Source organism: Mustela nigripes, chromosome 13, assembly GCF_022355385.1.
Source record: "Mustela nigripes isolate SB6536 chromosome 13, MUSNIG.SB6536, whole genome shotgun sequence".
NCBI classification, from domain to species: Eukaryota; Metazoa; Chordata; class Mammalia; order Carnivora; family Mustelidae; genus Mustela; species Mustela nigripes.
The window spans coordinates 78,500,998-78,520,724 of record NC_081569.1 but is presented as its reverse complement, the minus strand read 5'-3'; positions in this window follow the sequence as shown (position 1 = coordinate 78,520,724).

Below are 19,727 nucleotides of genomic sequence, written 5' to 3'. Positions count from 1 at the left end.
ACTCTGCCAAAGACCCAGGTAAATTTGGCTAACTCTTTGGTTTCTGTCATCCTTCAATTCTTATTTTGTGGTTATAACAACAAACTTGAACTCCTAATCTCATTAGGAAAGGAATAGAAAAATAGTAAGTAGAGAAATTAAGGGAGAAAGAAATGACAGCATGCTTGTTATTCTCTTGCTATCATTCCCACTTTTCCAAGAGAGTGGCAATAATATCAGGCAAGTATAGGTGTGATTACATGTTATGGTCCTGTCCCACAAGGGCACAGCTAAAGATCTCCGACTTGAGGGGTCCTGGCTTTGCATTTCTGTTCTGTCTTTAATCAGTCATTTCCTGTTTAGTGCGAGTTAACAGTTCCTTTGGTGGATTTTTTTTTTTTTTTTTTCCTCCCTCTGAGTCATCTTACTTGATAATGTCAGCCATGGGCTCACTGGCACATGTTGTATTGTCAATCTGTGATTCTCACTTTGGGCCATTTCTGTTGCTTGTGTCTCTTCTACTTGCAATTTCCCTTTGGTCGCCATCCCCTATTTTAGGAGAACTCAATCCACGTGCAGAGAAATATTATAGGTTAATCTCAGCAGGATGTGTGAGAAAGAGACCTTGGAAACAGGATGAAACTTGGAGTGTCATAATTCTATTTGCAGAGACTTGATCCTTGCTTACATGGACTGATCACAGTTGCTGAAAAAAAATAACTCTGTGATATTTTCATGGATTCAGCCATATGGCACCGCCCTACCTGAACCATCATTCTGTTTTCCCTTGCAGACACTGAGGAATGCAATATGGACATCCCGTCTGACTACACAGTATACAAACTCTTTACCTAATGTTGCAGATGGGTTTCATATATCCAAAGGGCTGTTTATTAATGTGGATATTTTTTCTCTCGCTTATTTACATATTGCTCAGAAGCCTGCCTACAACATGGAAATGATTTGCATGAATCTCATATCTTAGGAGTAAAGCACACTCCTACACAATAGGGCACATCGTTTCACAGAGAGGCAAGTCATTTTGGGGTCTCCGTTACCATGTTTTGTGGGGGCAGTGCCATAAAAGCACTCTCTAAACAAATCACTCTCTGCAATTTACTTGGACTTTTGAACAAATTTAAAGAAGTGCCTAAATGCTTGGAAATAGTAGGGAGTGGTAGATAAACAGGACCCTGTGGGGTTTGGTAGAAGGAATGCAGGTCTTAAAATAAGAAATAGTCCAAGAACTAAAGAAATATTCCTGGCTGAAAAATTTGTCTCATTACATTATATATTCATTACCTGTGCCACCTTGGAAAACAGTTGACCTGTATCCACCTGGTTCCTCATCTATAAAACAGGAAAAATAACACATATCATGAACGGTTATAAGGACTGGACCATGTGGATGTATGATTAAAAATGATGGTGGAAATGGAATTATTAGAAATAGTGTTACGAAAAATTAGGCATTATTCTTATCTATGTTTTCTTAGGACAAGAGTATTGGCACTTCCAGGGAGCAAAGATAATTGTCTTTGCTTGTCTTTACCCTGTAAGAGTCCTTGAAATGTATATTCCTAGTCCCCGTGCAAGTGTCTGGCAAGTAGTAGATACTCAATCCGTGTTTGTTTAATTAACTATAAAATTGATTCATTCATATGAAAAACATTTAATGTGCCTAAATAGGTATTCATATTTAAGGAGATGAAATCAAAATTTTATAGACAATCACTGTATAATTTTCTGGCAGAAAAGGAAATCAAATATGAAAAGAGATGTAGATTTTTTTTCCCTCTTTACTTGCTTCAAACTCTTTTGATGTAGGAGTAGAAACCTAACACTTGGTGAACAACAAAAGAATAGGAACATCATTCAGTGAATCTCTTCATTTTTATCCACTGCCTTCCTTTAATAGAATGCTAGGTTGCCTGAGAACAGGGATCTCGCCTGTTTTATTTTTGCTAAAATCCTTCCCTGTCCCTAAAACAGTGTCCTGGACATAGTGGTTGCTCAATAGTTATTAGATAGCTTTTTATCTCTTTGTGCCTAATATCTGGAGAAAAGTTTATAATAATACATCTTCTTTCTTCTTCATCCATAGAATTACGAAGCTTACGGTTCTCTTATTCAGGATTTTTTTCTTTTTTTAGGATTTTGTTTTTTATTTGACAGAGAGATAGAAAGAGAGCACAAGTAGGCAGAATGGGAGGCAGAGCGAGAGGGAGAAGAAGGCTCTCCTGTGAGCAGGAAGCCCAACGTGGGGCTTCATCTCAGGACCCTGCAATCATGACCTGAGCCGCTACTTAACTAACTGAGCCACCCATGTACCCCTTAGGATTTTTTTTTAAATTCCAGTATTCGTTTTTATTTTGAATAAAACATTTCTTCTTTTACTATTAATTTTTGCTTCTACTACTTGGTTAAACGACATCCAAATAATTTACCCTGCATACTTAACTTTGGGTTTCAGTCAAAATGCTTAAATTTGGTTATCCATAGCAATTGAATTACTATTCCTTTTTTTGTTCTGTCCACGTGAGACTCCATCCTGGATTTTCAGGTATTCCAGTTTGGAGCAGACCTTAGCACAGCAAGCCTTGTAGGAAAATTGTATATTAATTATTTTCTGAGGACTTAATTTTTTTGTTTCTATCAGATAAAACTTCCAGATGGATGACAGATCATAGAATCACATTTTCCTGCTATCTTATGGCACACTGAAACACTTGATTTGCAAGCTGGAACACAGCGATCTGACCATGTAACTGTCAACAACATAACCGGGTATACACCTTATGCCTAGATCCTCTAATTTGCACATTTTTTTTTCTGACACATTTGGAAAGTCTACAGTCTGAATCCTTCAATTCATGCTCACTTAGATGTTAGTGAAGTTTTAAAACCATACCCACTCTAAGAGAAGTGGGATGATAACCAGTAAGCAAAAATCACAAGTGATTCCCAACGCCACTTAATGTCTTTTATTGGAACTAGAATAAGGGCCAGTATCAGTTAAATGTTTTGTTTTTCTTAAGCTCTTCTTGTAGGAACTTTTCTGATAAGCATAGCTGGACACATGAAGAGATGTCACATATACTAGGAGGGACCCAGCAGTGGAGCAGAAAAGTGGATTCTAGGTCCCCCAAACCCTTGTTTTAGTTGAGTGATCTTGGCAAGCCATTTAAACTTTGGGCCACCGATTCCTCATAGAAAGAAGAAAAGGTTTCAATGAGATAGTTTTGACATTCTTTATATCTCTAAAATTTTTATGATCTACCAATAAGATAGGTCAGTTCTAAATGATTAAAAAAATGGTACCTCATTTCATGAAACAAAGCAAGTCTATCACAATAAGCCTTTTAAATAATAGCAACCACTTCTTAGCCTTGCTTACATTTATATGACAAAACACCATGTCAGTGACAGCCTCTGACCTAGATGGTATCATTCATCAGTGATACACTTTAAAACATTCAAGAGGTTCAAAGGGTTGCTCAGAATTTGTCTCATAATTTGAAGAAAAATAAACTGACAAAAATAGAATCCAAGGTCTGGGTTAGTGTGCTGTGGAAAATATTAAAAGTTAAAAACAAACCAGCAATGGCAAAAATAACAGTAATTTGTGGATCATGATAGAGCTTAGGCATGTGTGTGGCTTATCTCTATATTCTAACATGTTGACAACAGAGCAATAATGATGTTTAATTCAAACAATCTTTTTATGGCAGGCAGTATGTGAGAAATATTTTTGATATATTCATCATGTTTTTGTGTTTCAGGATCATTTTGCAAAAGCAGGCTTGAATCCTTCCTAAACGCGTGGTCCTTCGATTTGAACTGATAGAATATTATGACTTCCTTTGTCTTCTGTTTTGTGATTTTGCCAGTAGTTGAAACAAGGAGAACAATAGAGTGTACATGAATAGAATTGAGCATTTCGGAAGGTGTAAAGGTACTGAAAGCTGACAAAAAAGGAACACTAATGAACAAAAAAAATTGGTTTAATTTCTCGAGTTAGGGATTTCTATATCTATATCTTGGTATCTTTTGTTTTCCTTTTAAAAAAAAAGGACAAATACTTTATTCGAAAGTAATTAATACTTTCACTAATAGCTATATAGTACAATTTCTTTCAACTCGAATGGAATTTATGTAACAGATACCAAGAAGACAAGATAAAAATGATACTAGTATTTGCAGGGAAAAGGCACCATATAAAAATAGTGGCATCTTAAATATATGTGTTCGAATTGTTTATTGATTTATTTGTATACACTGTTTATGTATAATGCAATTCTTGCTCTAATCTTTATTAGCAACCAGCTTATCGGGTTATCATTAGCAGAAAGTCAATTGCTATGTTAAAGTGACCTTCCGTAGCATATGAGCAGTTTGTGCTAGAAATCTGGGCAGTGGTTTATGGGGACTGTAAGTTTGTCTTAGAAGCCCTTCCAAAGGCCTTTGTTCACCTTTCTTCAAGGACCTTTTGGCCTCCTGTTCTGTCAACTGGAACCTTATGACATTTCCTGGAGTTCTCAATGCGGCCAATTTTTCCAATGATGAGCTCCTTTCTCCGGAGCTAACACTCCAGATTCTTCTCCCTCAATCTATTAATTTGGGTATTTTAAATGTGTACCTTAGTGTGAATAGATTTAGCTCTGGTGTAACTTGCACTTTTAATGCTACTTTTCGATGGAAAGGGATCTCTAATTGGTGGGTTCATCTGATGTCCAACCTTACTCACCCTGTTTATTCTCCTTCTGAAATGTTTCATTCTGCCAATAAAAGACCTTATTTGGTGGGTGGGCATTCATGACGAGCACTGGTGTTGTATGTAAGTGATGAGTCACTGAATTCTACTCCTGAAACCAATACTATACTTTATGTTAACTGACCAGAATTTAAATAAAAAATTGGAACAAAAGACCCCATTTAGTTATTTTTGAATTTTTGTCTTTGATGAAAAATAGGTTATGTCTTCACCAAAAAAGTGTTTGTGGGGAAAACATCTCATATGTTTTCCCCTTGTCTATGGGGTCCCTAGTTTTGTGATGAGAATTTTACTCTAAATGGGTCCTAAGTGAAAGCATTTTAGTCATTTGTTTCTGGACACAGTGGGTCCAAAGACTCCCACTGCCTTCTCATGCTCCTTTGTGTGAGATCTCTATAGGTGCCTCCAAAAGAGGTGAGGAGACTCAGAATTGCAGCCCTGGGGTCCGCCTCTGCTTTTCTCAGCTCCAGCTGGACTTTTGTTTTCCCTAGCCTGCCTCCAGGTTCCTAAAATTTTGGATAGGAATGATGGACCTGTTCCACACTATCTTGGGGGGCCCACATAGAGTAGATTCTAGCTGTCTCTACTTTTGGCCTTTGGAAGTAAAATTTACTTCTGTCCAGCAAGGATATACCTTCCCTTTCAGTGTGTAGATTGTTAGCGGTGGCAGTCCCCTGGCCATGAGACCATGCCAACACTGAATTTGCAGTTTTCGTGCACTGGTGCTCTGTTCCTGGACCTCCATCCTCAGAATGCATGGCCAGACTTTGCCTGGACAAGCCAGTTCTGAGCTTCACCCATGATGCGTTTTCTCTCGGGAGACCTTTGTTTCTTCATGTAATCTGGCTTCTATTTCAATCTCTTTTAGTCTATAAGACATATTAGTATATGTTTGGACTCTTATTGAAGACCAGGTTCAAGTTCTTCCCCATGATGTTCATGCAGGGCACCCAAATCTGAGGATGTGTCTCTTGACCTCTGCTTAAGTTTCTGTAAGCAGATAACGAGGCTCTGTCTTAACGAGTGTCAGCTCTGGCCCAAATAAATCATGTGACACCACATTTCTTCATTTGGTCAGACTAATTTATTTATTCAGAGTACAGGAGGGGAAAAGATCTCTCTCATCACTGCTAGTCTAAATATTCTATTAGTCAAGCTGCCTGATTTGTTATGGGCTTTGGAAGAGTGCATGGCAGGGCATATGGGAGTTCTCATGGCTCTGTGATTTTTATTACAAAGTCTTAGTTGCACATTATAGACTAATAGGTAAGAACAGAGTGGGTGGAATCTTCTTCCATGGTTAAGGTCAGATGAGAAAAAAATTGGGAGAACTGGGGTAAATACTAAATGAGCATGAGTTTGGAAAGAGGGGGAAAGTGATCCACGTATCTGGCAGGCAGAGTAGAATTTTGTGGCACTTCAAAGATGGATGGCAAACGTAGACATTCAGAAATCTCTGACTCTGACCTTGGGAACGCAGACATGAAAATGATGGCTTCGTGAAGTGGCGTCCAGTTGTGTCAGGACTAAGAGAAACAAAGTCTGACCTGGTTAGAAATAGAAGCCTCCAGAAGAGTAAGGGCAAATAGAGGAAAGAGGTTTTAATTTGAAATTAATTATTCCCCAAATCGACTTTAATTTCAATTATTTCCTCATTTTAGAATTCTTAAAAAACATTTTATTTATTTATTTGACAGAGAGAGAAAGACAGCAGGAGAGGGAACACAAGCAGGGGGAGTGGGAAAGGAAGAAGCAGTCTTCCCAGTGGAGCAGGGAGCCCGACCTGGGGCTCGATCTCCCAGGACCCTGGGATCATGACTTGAACAGAAGGCAGCCAATTAATGAGTGAGCCACACAGGTGCCCCTCATTTTAGAATTTTTTATCATCCTGAATTTTATCCATACTCACAGAGAAAATAATTTTTATCAATTTGTCACATTTAGCCACTGGCTAAAGGCAATGCCATGAGAGAAAAGGAAGAGAGGATACGGAAAAGATTTTTGCTTCCAGAAGTGGGCCCTAAGAAGGCACTAGGTCTTAGACTCTGAGACTGGAACTCAGATATTAGGATAAAATGAGAGAAAGTATGTGTACAGTGTCTCCAATGTACCTAACAGAAATTTTTTTATTAATCTACAAAATGCCTAGAATTAATGCCTTGTTTCTGTGTGAGCATTTATTTTAAATAATCTCAGTGAATTTAGGAATTTTCTATTATACCCTATAATTAAATGTTGGTAAATATGATTAGAAGGTTAATAGGGACTGCCCCCAACTAAAAATAGGAGATTTTAAGGTTTTTAATTTACTTAACCAGAAGTTGGCAAGTCATAGAATATATTTCTTTAAAAATAGTTTAAATATTCCACAATTTTAATATTCCACAAATATTAAAAATAGTTTCTTTTTTTGGAGGGAGGGGCTCCAAATCTAGTGAGGTTATCATATGTATGTGTTGCCAGAGAACTGTGTCATTAAAAATGAGAAATTCTTAGGTCAGAACCAATAGCAGTTTCAACAAATGATGTCTCATAAAAGTCCTTAATCAGTGAATTGTTTTTATGCAACTGGTTCTGGAGATTTTGAAGACAGTCTTGAGTGTTCATGAATGCTAAGTGGAGTGTGTCTCTGACTGTTGTCTCCATATGCTTTCATTGGTGTTTCAAACTGAGGATCACAATGGTGGGAGATGTGCTAAAATTTTGTCATAAAATTGGTGCAGGAGATTTTATTCTCCTGTAAGGCTACATCTTAGTGTTTCTTTAATTTGAAAGCCCCATGTCACAGTGAAGGGGAAATCAAAACCCTAGTCTGGTTATTCCATCTCCGAGTGGTCATAAAATATTGTGATTGTACTGGTCTTGTTGGTAAATTGAATGGTTTGAACTAGAATTTTAAAGTCATGTCCAATTCCAGTCATATGAGTCTTAACCTGATTCTTTATCAGCTAATTGTGTGTGAAGAGATTTAGATCTTTAAAATATTGCATCTTCTGAGGCACGTGGGTGGGTCAGTTGATTGACTCACCAACTCTTGATTTCTGCTTAGGTCAAGATCTCACAGGCCTGAGATGGAGCCCTTTGCGTCAGATTGTGCACGTCCTGCTGCTAGGGCAATGATGTGCACACACTCTTTCTCAAAAAGTAAAATACAACAAAATACTGAATCTTTCCATCTGATTCATTATTCATCTTATTTTGTGTCATTTAATAGTTTTATAGTTTAGTGCTTCTTTAGTATTAACTTTTTTGCTTGGTATTTTAGAGTTGTGTCGTTGCTATGATGGGAAAGCTAATATCGTCCTACATCCCCAAGCTCTCTCATAATTTCTACAATGTTTTTCTGTTGACAGTCTTATATTTTCTAGGTAGATACAGTAATATAACTCATGTACTTGACAACTAGAGTAGATAATTTTTTAACACTCTGTCCTCTAGATGACAAAATTATTTTCAGTAATAATCATGAAATGAAATAAATAATGATAATGGCCAAAAAGAAAGGCAGACAGACTAGATATTTTTTAATTGAAGTTTATACTTATATACATGCCAGTTAAAATTTATATTTAAAAAACATAAATATTACAGTACTTATAAGGAAGAAATCTGTGGGTTAATAATATTTAATTATATTAATGTATTTTTTGAAAAGAGAAGAATTAGTATCTGTATATATAGTCTGTCTCACTAATAAATAACCTCACAATTTCTATTTTTAAGCCTTAACTTCTGCAAATTTGTCAATTAAACTTTGGAAAAATGAATCTTGGCATATTCATGTTTAATTATAGAGCTAGATTTATTAATCCATCTTTGCTCACAGTAGATAGACTTTCAGTTAGTTTTCATTTTAAAGTTTTCTTTCCCATGAAGCAGGACATACATATACAAATAAGGAAAGTCTTAAACATAAGAATAACATTTTCAGTGATTTCCAAAGATCCTATTTCTTTTTTTTTTTTTTTAAGATTTATTTATTTATTTGCGAGAGAGAGCATGGAAAGAGGGAGAGGGAGAGAGAGAATCTCAAATAGACTCCCACTAAGTGTGGTGCCTCCGTGGGGCTTGATCTCATAAATTTGAGACCATGTCCAGAGCCAATACCAAGAGTTGGATGCTCTATCAAGCGAGCCACCCAGTGCCCCAGATCCTATTTCTTAATATATTCCACAAATTGTAATACTGTCCATGTTTCTTAGGGATTATTTCTATCAGCTTCTAAATATCTCTGTATATAAAATAAATTCCACTAAAACATCCTAATCAGAAAATAATCATAAATTTATATTACATTTGGTTGAAACACCCAAACTTCTCTTCTTTTGCAAAAATTGGAGGAAATAGTTGAATAATATCAAACATTGTCATTATTTGATCCATTGCTATACAACAAGTGTTAAGTTCTTAGGGGAAATGATCAAGGCATTCAGGCCCAATGTCTTTTGTCTTTCTCCTGGCATTCATACAATGGCAGAATTAAGGTAAGTCCAGTTCACTTTCTTTATCTTTATAATCACTTTGATATTACTATATTTTGTTTAAAATCTGTTCTTTAAATGCGGGAATACGTAGTGGAAAAGAGGTTCTAGGCATGAACAATGCCTGAAGCAACTTCGACTAATTCTGAACTGTTATGAACTTCCTCTCAATAGAAATCAATGTAACTGAGCCCTCTATTAGGGGCTGACTGTATAACTAAGAATTCTCCATATTGGCTTCCAGATATATTCTAAGTTATTAGAAGATAAATAATAAAATGTGCTGATTTAAAACATATGCATATTTACAAAAACAGTCACCAAAGCTATAGTTTTAAAACTTAGACCAACAATATCTATTTTTTTTCAAAGAGAAGTATTTTTTTTTAAATTTTTTTTTTCATAAACATGTATTTTTATCCCCAGGGGTACAGGTCTGTGAATCGCCAGGTTTACACACTTCACAGCACTCACCAAAGCACATACCCTCCCCAATGTCCATAACCCCACCCCCCACTTCTCCCAACCCCCCTCCCCCCAGCAACCCTCAGTTTGTTTTGTAAGATTAAGAGTCACTTATGGTTTGTCTCCCTCCCAATCCCATCTTGTTTCATTGACAAAGAGAAGTATTTTATCATTGATGTTGTTTAGTGATGTGGGCTCATAGTAATAATAAAAACAGACTGAGTTTTAGTGGTTTTGTTTCTGTTTTGAAGTGCTTTTTTCCTTTTTTTTTTTTTTTTTTAAGGATTTTATTTATTTATTTGAGAGAGAGACCACAAGCAGGGGAAGAAGCAGACACCCTGCTGAGGTAAGCAGGGAACCTGCCTGCTAGAGGGCTCCACCCTAGGACCCTAAGATCACAACCTGAGCCAAAGGCATCTGCTTAAATAGCTGAGCCCCCTTGGTGCCCCATGTTTTGCTGTTTTTTACAGACAACACATACCTTTATGTATCTGAAATGAACGCCTCCTCTCACTACATTGTAGCAGTGATAATGAACATTCTTGAATAGCTCCTGACTGAAATGTGATTGTCTCAATTTTTCCATCGCATTTAAGTTTTCCATAGCTATTTTGTACATAACCCATTACCAAGCAAAACAAAATTTCTTCCACTATTAATTTACTATTTTTAAAATAAAACTCAGTGCTGAATCTTACAAAATGATCTTCTGTGTCTATTGTAATGATTATATGGTTTTTATTCTTCAATATGTAAATACCACATTAACAGTTTTCTAGCTATTGAAGCATCCTTGAACTTTTGGGATAAAACCTACTCCATAGTATATTATTCTTTTATATACTGCTTTTAGTAATTTGCTAGTATTCTGTTTATAAACATTTATAAACAATATAGGTCTAAAAGTTCTCTTTTTTGGGTGTTACTCTTTTTTAGTTTTGTTATCACGGTCACATCTCAGTGAATCAGTTTAGAAGGTTTCCACATTTTGGGTCATCAGTAAGAATTTATGAAACACAGTAATAGTCTGTTTCTTGTGGGCTCAGTCCTTTTTTTTTTTTTTTTTTAAAGAGTAGTTTTAAGGCGCCTGGGTGGCTCAGTGGGTTAAGCCGCTGCCTTCGGCTCAGGTCATGATCTCAGGGTCCTGGGATCGAGTCCCGCATCGGGCTCTCTGCTCAGCGGGGAGCCTGCTTCCTCCTCTCTCTCTGCCTTCCTCTCTGCCTACTTGTGATCTCTCTCTGTCGAATAAATAAATAAAATCTTTAAAAAAAAAAAGAGTAGTTTTATATTTTGTTATCTCCCATCATCCCCCAAATTAAGTTTATAATATTGCACTACTGAGTCTATCTCAATTTAAAATAAAGATGAGTTACCCTCTTCAATCTCTTTCTTGGAAACATAGTTACCAGTTGATTCCTCCAACTGTTGGGTTGGGTGGTATACAGCTCCTTTCTGTATGGATGGACTGTGTTGACTTTAGTTTCTCTCTTGCTGGTGGTTTTTCTCAAATGCCTGCCAATTCTCAGTTATCTCTTTTCATGTGTAAATGAAGTTCTAGGTTGAACAGTATTGGTATCTGAAACAGAGTTTCAAGATATGTGCAGACAGGGAAATGTTGCTAATGGTATTTGAAAGCCCTTCTCATCACTTCACACTTTTCACTCCTGGGCCATAAGAAACAAACAGGCCCTAGGACAGTTGTAGTGAAGATTAGAGTGTATAAAAAATGATCCCTGCTTCTTGATCCAAAAATATTCATTTTTAAGGATAGTGTAATTAGTAGGGAACTATCTTTAATATCTGCATATGATTCTGAAAACTTAGATAATTATTAAAATACAGTTAAATTTCCTTTACTTTTTGTTCAGTGATTCAGAGATAACAGGGGTTCTGTTTGTCTTTAAAAAATGTGGGGAAGAAACTTCCACTTAGATTGATGTATTCAAATCTAGGTTCCCGCCCATGAGAAAGGAGTAGTTTCCAAATTCTTAGTTGCTCCAGATAGAATTGCAACCATTTCACCACAATTGGCTTCAAATGTTTGTCACGGAATACATAGGAGAAAAATATATTAGAAGTCAAATAATATTTTTATTTAAAAAAAAACAATTCTCCTAAATTCCCAGGGAGGAATCCTCATCATATGAAGACACATTAGTCTGTGCTCAGAGTCCCAGTCAGTGCATTTAGAAGGCAGAGTGGCTCTCCAGGCCTTGTGGAACCCACCCTTTCCTCTGTTTCTGCTCTGATGCCAGTACTGTAAGGAGCTTCTGATGAAATGTGGAATCCAGAAAAAGCTAGTGTAAAGCCATTGTTTTACCTCAGAAAGCTATGAATCTGACTTTTGCCAGACCATCCACAAAGTATGCTCCCACATTTCCATATTTGCCAGTGCTTAACTTTTTTTGTGGATGCCAGCGTATCCATGCAACGTATCTGCCAATGTTGTTCTGTGCTCTTGATATCACACAAACATTTTAGCCAAGCCGTGATTTCAGGGTTTGGTTCTAAGACCTGGGGACAGGACAGTGCAGGATAGTCTGGCATCTGCCTCTCAAGAAGTGGCCTAAGACCCTTGGATCTTTTACTCTTTGTTTTCCTCTCACTTTCCTGTTTCCTTAAGATGAGTTCTTTTCCAGTAAGTTCCTATGTATTTTATGCAAATAAACCCTTGACAGGTCTATCATGGGTGTTCTCAGAGATAAAATCCTTTCTCAGTCACAGAGTGTGATCAGTTTATTTTGCCAAGCTTGGAATCAGATGAAGGGACAAATAATGAACACATGATAGTAAATAGATGATGTTCTGCTTTAAAAATCTGGGGTTTGGGTAGCAGACACAGATGTTCATTTTGCTATTATGCCTTACAATATACATAAAACATACATACACATATATATGAAAAATTTCAGAAATAAAAAATGAATAAAGGCTAAGTGGAAAAAGTCAACATCAAATTTTAGGCTCTCTCCCTACCCAAAGAATTAATTTTTGAAATTATGGATACACAGACAAAGACTGGATGCATAAATTTATATAAAGATGGCAGTTTACATGGTATAACCTGATAATTCTGTTAAATTCCACCTGTTCTTTGGATTTCCAACTCTGTTTTATATCTGAGTTCAGAATTACTCTACCTTAAACTCACCTCTCACATGGGCTCTGCTCTGAAGTGAGAATTGAGGGTGAAGTTGCCCCCTTCTGTTTAACTAATACGTTAACATATATTAAAGCAACAGGTTCTTTAACTGTCTTTTTGAACAGTACAGGAACTCTGAACCTAGAAGGAGAAGAGAAGTACACGGCCAGTATGTTTCAGTACAGGAGACAGGTATAGCAATCAAAATCCTGGCTGACTGGGATTGGTGCAGGAATAAGAGGGACTGCCCTGTCATTACCCTGTTCACTCTAATTTTCTTTCTGTCTAGATTAACTGCTTTTGTTTCCTGATTATTCCCCTTGGCTAAAGTCTCCCCTCCCCTCCCATGCATCCTCCATGTTAACTTTCTAAAGCATAAAGTTGGGCAGTCATTCTCTTCTTAAAACCGTCAGTGGCTCCCTATTACCACAGAATGAAATACGAATGCCTTAGAGTGAGTGATATTCAAGACCATTCCTTCTCCCTCATTCTACCTTTCTTATAGTAGGTATTGGTGTTTGGGAGCTCACATCCTGACCTGATTTCAAATCTTGAGTTTACTTACCCCTTACCTGTTGCATGACTTTGGGTGAGATACCAAGCCTTTCTCTGTCTTGATTTCCTCCTCGAAAACAATAAAAGTCCTACCTTTGCATGGAATTGTTTTGAAGGTAATGAAATTAAAGCATCTTAAGTACTTAAAAGAGGTATATGCTAAGTACTCAATAACTGCTAGCAATTATTATAAATATTGTGTAACACTAATCTCCATGAAATGTACTCTCCATCTTCCAAATGCCACAGTTTTGCTTATTCTATATTGGAAGTTGCAAATTTAAGTATTTTCAGGCATCTGGCAAAGCAGGGATGGGGACTGTGTGAATTGGAAGAGCTTAGGCCTTTTAAAATATATATTTTGGGACACCTGGGTGGCTCAGATGGTTAAGCGTCGTCTGCCTTCAGCTCAGGTCATGATCCCAGGGTCCTGGGATTGAGCCCTGAAGTGGGCTCCCTGCTCGGTGGGAAGCCTGCTTCTCCCTCTTCCCCTCCCCCTGCTTGTGTTCCCTTTCTCGCCATGTCTCTGTGTCAAACAAATAAGTAAAATCTTTTATAAAAATAAAATATATATTTTAATACTATGCTGCACAGAGGAATCATATCTGTTGTTTCTCCTCTACTTTTATGGAAAATTAGAGCCCATCCCTCCTGGCCAAAAGCAAATATTATTTCTTCCATTGACCTCTTTGATTTCCTCCCTCTTTTGTAGTGCTGAGGTATTCATATGCCCATTGTAATGTTCATAATATTGTGATTTAGTTACCTACGTAATTGTCTGCCCCCTTACATGTTTTTAGTTCTCTCGGAGTAAACGAATTTCTTGTGTATTTTTGCTCTTCCAGTACCTAGCCAGTATTTATTAGACTTTTTTGAATGAATGATGATAGTACCTGGGATATATGCAAATATGAAAAACCAATATGAGTAGTAATGAAAAAGGTGCAGAAGCTTAGCTGGTGAGGCAAACAAAGGCAAAGGTAAACCACTCCCCCTGTTTGTGTTCACTCTGGTTAGAATCTGGCTTGATGGATTGTTGCCCGGCTCTGTCTTCGGGCAAGTGTTGTTAGCAACACCTCCATTCAGCCTTTGCCGATTCAAGAAGGCAAGCGATTTTAAAGTAATAGACTTTTATTTCATAAGGAGGTTGGTTGGTTTTTGTATAAAAATTAGCAAGAATCGTCAGTCAATGATAGAAAGTATTCAAGAAAAGATTGCTTTTCAGATTTGGTAAAGATGGTGATTTTCTTATTTCTTCCAGATAGTTTTTGTCAAACAAAATGGCTGAAATGCCAATTATTTACCGAATTGACATACTTCTGCTTCTACAGAGAACAGACAAACCAGAGCTAATCAACAGCTTCTTCCTACCCACACGCACACAAGAGTACAAAACAAAATAAAACCAGAACCAATAAACTAAAGCCAAAACCATCAATGGGAAGGAGATGACAAGTGTTTGACATTTGTGGCAAACTCTGCTGGGCTGTTCAGGCCCCATTGCTACTTCAGGGGCACCTGGATGCAGTACTTACCTGCTCACTGCCCATTCCTTGTGACTCATCAGTAGCTTTGCTGGGAGCCCTTACTTGTTTCTGGGAGTATCAATCGGCGTGAGGTGCACTAACAAAATATTGTGGACTGGGTGGCTTAAACAACAGCAATTCATTTTCTCACACTTCTGGATGTTGAAAAGTCCACAATCAGGGTGTGGTAGGGTTCCCTTTCTGCTGAGAGCTCTCTTCCCGGCTTGCAAACACTGCCATTTCCTGTGTACTCACATGACCTCATGTTTGTGTGCTCACCAAGAGAGGGAGAGAGAGAAATCTCTCTCACTTCTCATAAGGCCACCAAAGCTTCTTAGAATGAGGCCCTACTCTTAGGACATTGTTTAATCAATCCCTTCTGAAGGCCCTATATCCAGATAGAGTCACACTGGGGGTTGTGGTTTCAAAATGTGAATTTGGGGAGGGGGCATGCAATTAAGTCCATAGCCCTGGGGAAATGTCCTTTTGATTTGCTTTGAGTGCCAACTCACATTCTCTTTCTTTTTGGTCAAAACTTTTTTTTTTTTAATTACATCATAGGTACTGATTTTATATCTTTTGAAATTCTCTACACATGTTATTTCTAACTTTGATGAATCTAATAGAGTTTCAATTATTATTGGGGGAAAGTCTCAACAAATAATATGTCTTTCAAGGCCTTAAAAAAAAAGCATCAATAAAGGAAAAGAAGTTAAGGTAAAGACCTCCTTCTCAAACAATTCTAAACACCTCTTGATATCTCTCTGAAAAACAAAATCTCAGGGCTTATGTGTGATTACGTTCAACGTCAAAAACAGCACCAGCAACTTTTTTTCTGATTCTTCTTAGCCCCAATTCTTAAGAACTCCAAATGTGATGGCATAAAAATAGTTCTGAATAAATAATCCAATTGACATCCATAATGCGATGGCTTAAACAAATGAGAAGAAAGGAGGTATTTTTAAATACATCTTTTTGGTGTTTCCAATAAAGCTTGATTTTTTTTTTTCCCCCATCTCCCTGACACCCCCCAGTCCTTCCTGGAAACTTTACTGTCATGATAGTACCTGCAGAGTGATACCAGGACCAGACCTGGCTGTTTGTTTCTGAGTAAGAACAGCTGTGCGACAGACTGTCGGAACAGTCCCTGTTTCAGGAGGCAGCACGGATCTCTGACACTGAGGCAGTTCCGCACCAGCTGGCTCTGCGCTCCATGCTTTGCTATTCCTGGATGATTTACCTGTTCTCAGCCCTGTCACCTTACTGTTTCTGCCATCTAATTAAAAACCCATGTTACTGGATTCACTCTGCTACAAATTAGCAATGCTCTCTGTGTTCTTTCTGAGCCCAAACTGGCCATTTTTACTTTATGATACATGATTTATTTTTAAATTTATACAAGATGCTTGATTATTTATTTGTGGTATATTTTAGCTCTCTTGTGGAGTCTCGATCAGAGTAATCCTCTTCTAATGTATTCATATAGAGTGAAGATCTAAATTTCCTAATCAAAATCATGTCAGCAAAAGTAGAGCTGCTCTTATGATAACATTTTAGTCTAGAAAATGATTTTCCTTTAAAAGGGATTCAATGGACATGATGACATAAAAAGAAGCGGCAAAATTACACACAATCAGTTCACATAATCAAAACAGCAATGTTTTATATTCAGCCAGGATTTCTTTTTTACTATAATAAATGGAGCAAAATAGTCCTTTTGGAATTCTGCAACTGTGTTATGGCTACAAATGCAATACTACTAGCATTCTACAGAATTAGGGACAAGCATTTTCAAAACTTTAGAAGAAAGGATCCCATTGAGACATTGAGTCCCCAAATATACATTTAGATGAAATTTCATCGCCAACAATGATGTTCTACCTTCACTTTAACTTCGTTAGGACTCACCATTTAACCAAGATTAGTCTATCTGTAAGAGGCCTAATTCATACAAGCAGTCAATTCAAATGATTGCATTTCAATCATAACAACCTAGAAAAGAAATTTTCTCATAATATATGCATTGGAAGTGAGTAAGATCTAAGGAACATCTCTAAATCTGTCAGAAAAATAGTCCTGTCTTGTGGGATGCTCCAATGGTCTTTGTGCCTGTTTCTGTCCCTACAATATTATAGAAGAGCGTGTTGTAGAGCTTGTCCAGGTTCTCAGAAAGACTGGAGTTCTGTGAAGCAGCTCTCATATCTTATATATCATTATAATCCTAGAACCTAGCCTGGGCCTGATGTAAAGCAGGTGCGCCAAAAATGATTGTTGATTGACTTTATGGAAACCAAAGGGACATGGATTAGTGTTCATAGGGAATAAGGTACTTAGTTAATTGCCTTCACAAGATGTAAAATTATAGTCTCCTCTACTTATAAAAGAGTGGCTAAATCAATTTCATGAATACGTGTGTGTAATCATAATCCAAGCTCTGCTTCCTTTTTATTAAAGGTTCTTTGATTCACGATCACACATACACACAGACGCACAGACACACACGAACATGTTTTTTATGAATTTGACCTGGTTAGATAACTGCTTCCTATTCGATAATCAAATTAACCTTTGGTCTTTTCTAGAATTTTGATTTTAAGGATTTTATCTATATAGCGCATTTCTTTACTTTTTACTATGAACTATAACAAACTTGGTGTAAATTTTGAAAACATCAATTTACATACTGCAGTGGGTATATTTGGGAAATTAGAGATGGCACGACAGAGTTGCTGGAGAATTTAAAAAGTCTGAAAGTGTCCCTTAGTAGTTAGGTTGCCTTTAATGTGCTGGAAGTCACAGCCTCAATTCAGGACAGATACAGACTGCCACAAATACAGAACCTGGAATCACCAAGAAGTTTTAAGGATAAAGGAAAATTTTAAGGCGTAAGGAGAAAGAGGACTTAATTCCCCAGGGACAGTTGGCCTAGCTTCCTTTTCCCCAAAAGTCTTTCCTGCTTCAAAGTAAGAGTGTCAAGAGAAAAAGACTTTTCCTCTCCATGAAAGCAAACTGTAAAAACTCATAAATATTCTCAGATCGGAACAGAGCAGCCTATATATGGGAAGTTGTCAGAGATTACTTTGTGACTTAGTTAGAACTAATATCCTAACTGGCTGATGTTAAACTATTAAGTTTAGAGCAACAGGGAATCCAACCAGGTGGTCAACAAGACAAAAACATAACTGAGCAATAAAGTCGATGGAAGCACCACCTGGAAGATAACTGCTTTTGTAGTCATGAGGAAACAGACTACTAGGTGGCTACAATGTTCAGTGTCTGCATTGACTGCAGCAGGAAATGGGTATAAGAAAGAAGGCAGAGTCAGAAAATGCACTAGGATAAAAGGATAAAGACCAATAGTACTAGTTACTAGTAATAAAGTTCTCATATTGTAGTAAAAAAAAAATAACCTGTGAATATAGAAAGGGAAACTAACTTCCTTTTATTGCTTATAGGAAATCAATGTAGAGCCCAAGAACTGGCAATCTCACTAGGGAATAAAAAGAAAGAGGCCAAAAAAAGAGACCAAAGTCTAGGATTTTGCCTACAATTTTCTCACAAAAGCGTGTAAGTCTTTGTATAGACTACACATGCATTTTTGTGTTTTACAGTAGGAACTTGTGGTTTACATTTATGTGCTTTTTTCTAAATTTTTCCTGAGCTTGAAAAATCTTCTATTTTATATTATTTGTGATCCTTGTTTTAATGTAAAAATATATTTAATGATGTTATGTATCTATTTGCTTAAATAATCCTCAATTATTTATAGATTAAGGCAGATAATTTAAAGATTAAAAATATATATGTCCAAGTTAATTATGTACATATAACAATTTAACCATCAATATAATTAACTACATAATATATTTTATATATAAATTTATAATTAGGTATATAGTGTCTACATTAATTATGTACACATATTTACTTAAGTGTTAGTTTAGGCTTCTTCTAACTAATTATAAAATGTTTTAAAATATTTTTTTTTGTTAAAAATATAATTTAATTCCTCGGAGCCGATCAGCATTTTTCCCCTTTAGTTCCTAAAGAAACTCTTCAAACATCATAAACCATACACAATTGAACCCAACCAATGTTAGGTATCATCTGGAAACATTTTATTACATCTTATGCCACCTATCTTGAAAAAGGCAGCACAGTGCCTTGTGAGCCTAGCTGGGCTGTGAATGCACTATGGACCACACATTTGAGTGCTTCTGACCTGCACAGGTGATATTAAAGGCTGCTGTTTTGGCAAGGTGTTTGCGTCAGGTCTAGTTTGCAGTCAAGTAGCTTTGCTCGTTGGCCTGTGTGATCTGGTAAACTCCATGGTATTAGATGTGTCAATGGTGGGAAAAATCGTATGTCGATTTTATGGCAACCTCCACTTGGCAACTCACAACACAGACAGCACCCTCTCTCCCATCTTCCTTTTCTTCTTTACTAAGTACTTTCTATCTGATTATATCATTTGACACCTTTATTTCTTTCTAAGCTACTAAATGCTTTCGTATTTTTGCAGCATTTCCTGCCTTGATTTTTGATTCTTGGTTGCAATAAGAAATTTTGTGGCAATCATAAACAATCTTGGTTCCAATTGATGCTTACAAATGGAGAAAACCTTCTTTTAAGATGCTCTCCAAATGTGTAAGGCACACATCAGTGAGTGTGATGTTAGAAACCTGCAGGCAATAAAAAAATACTTAAAAATGATAAATACAGGTTTTCCAGGGTTGAGCATAATTTTAGCCAAACTGCAAACATTAATGGTTTAGTTGGAAGCATGCCTGACTTTTGGTCTATTC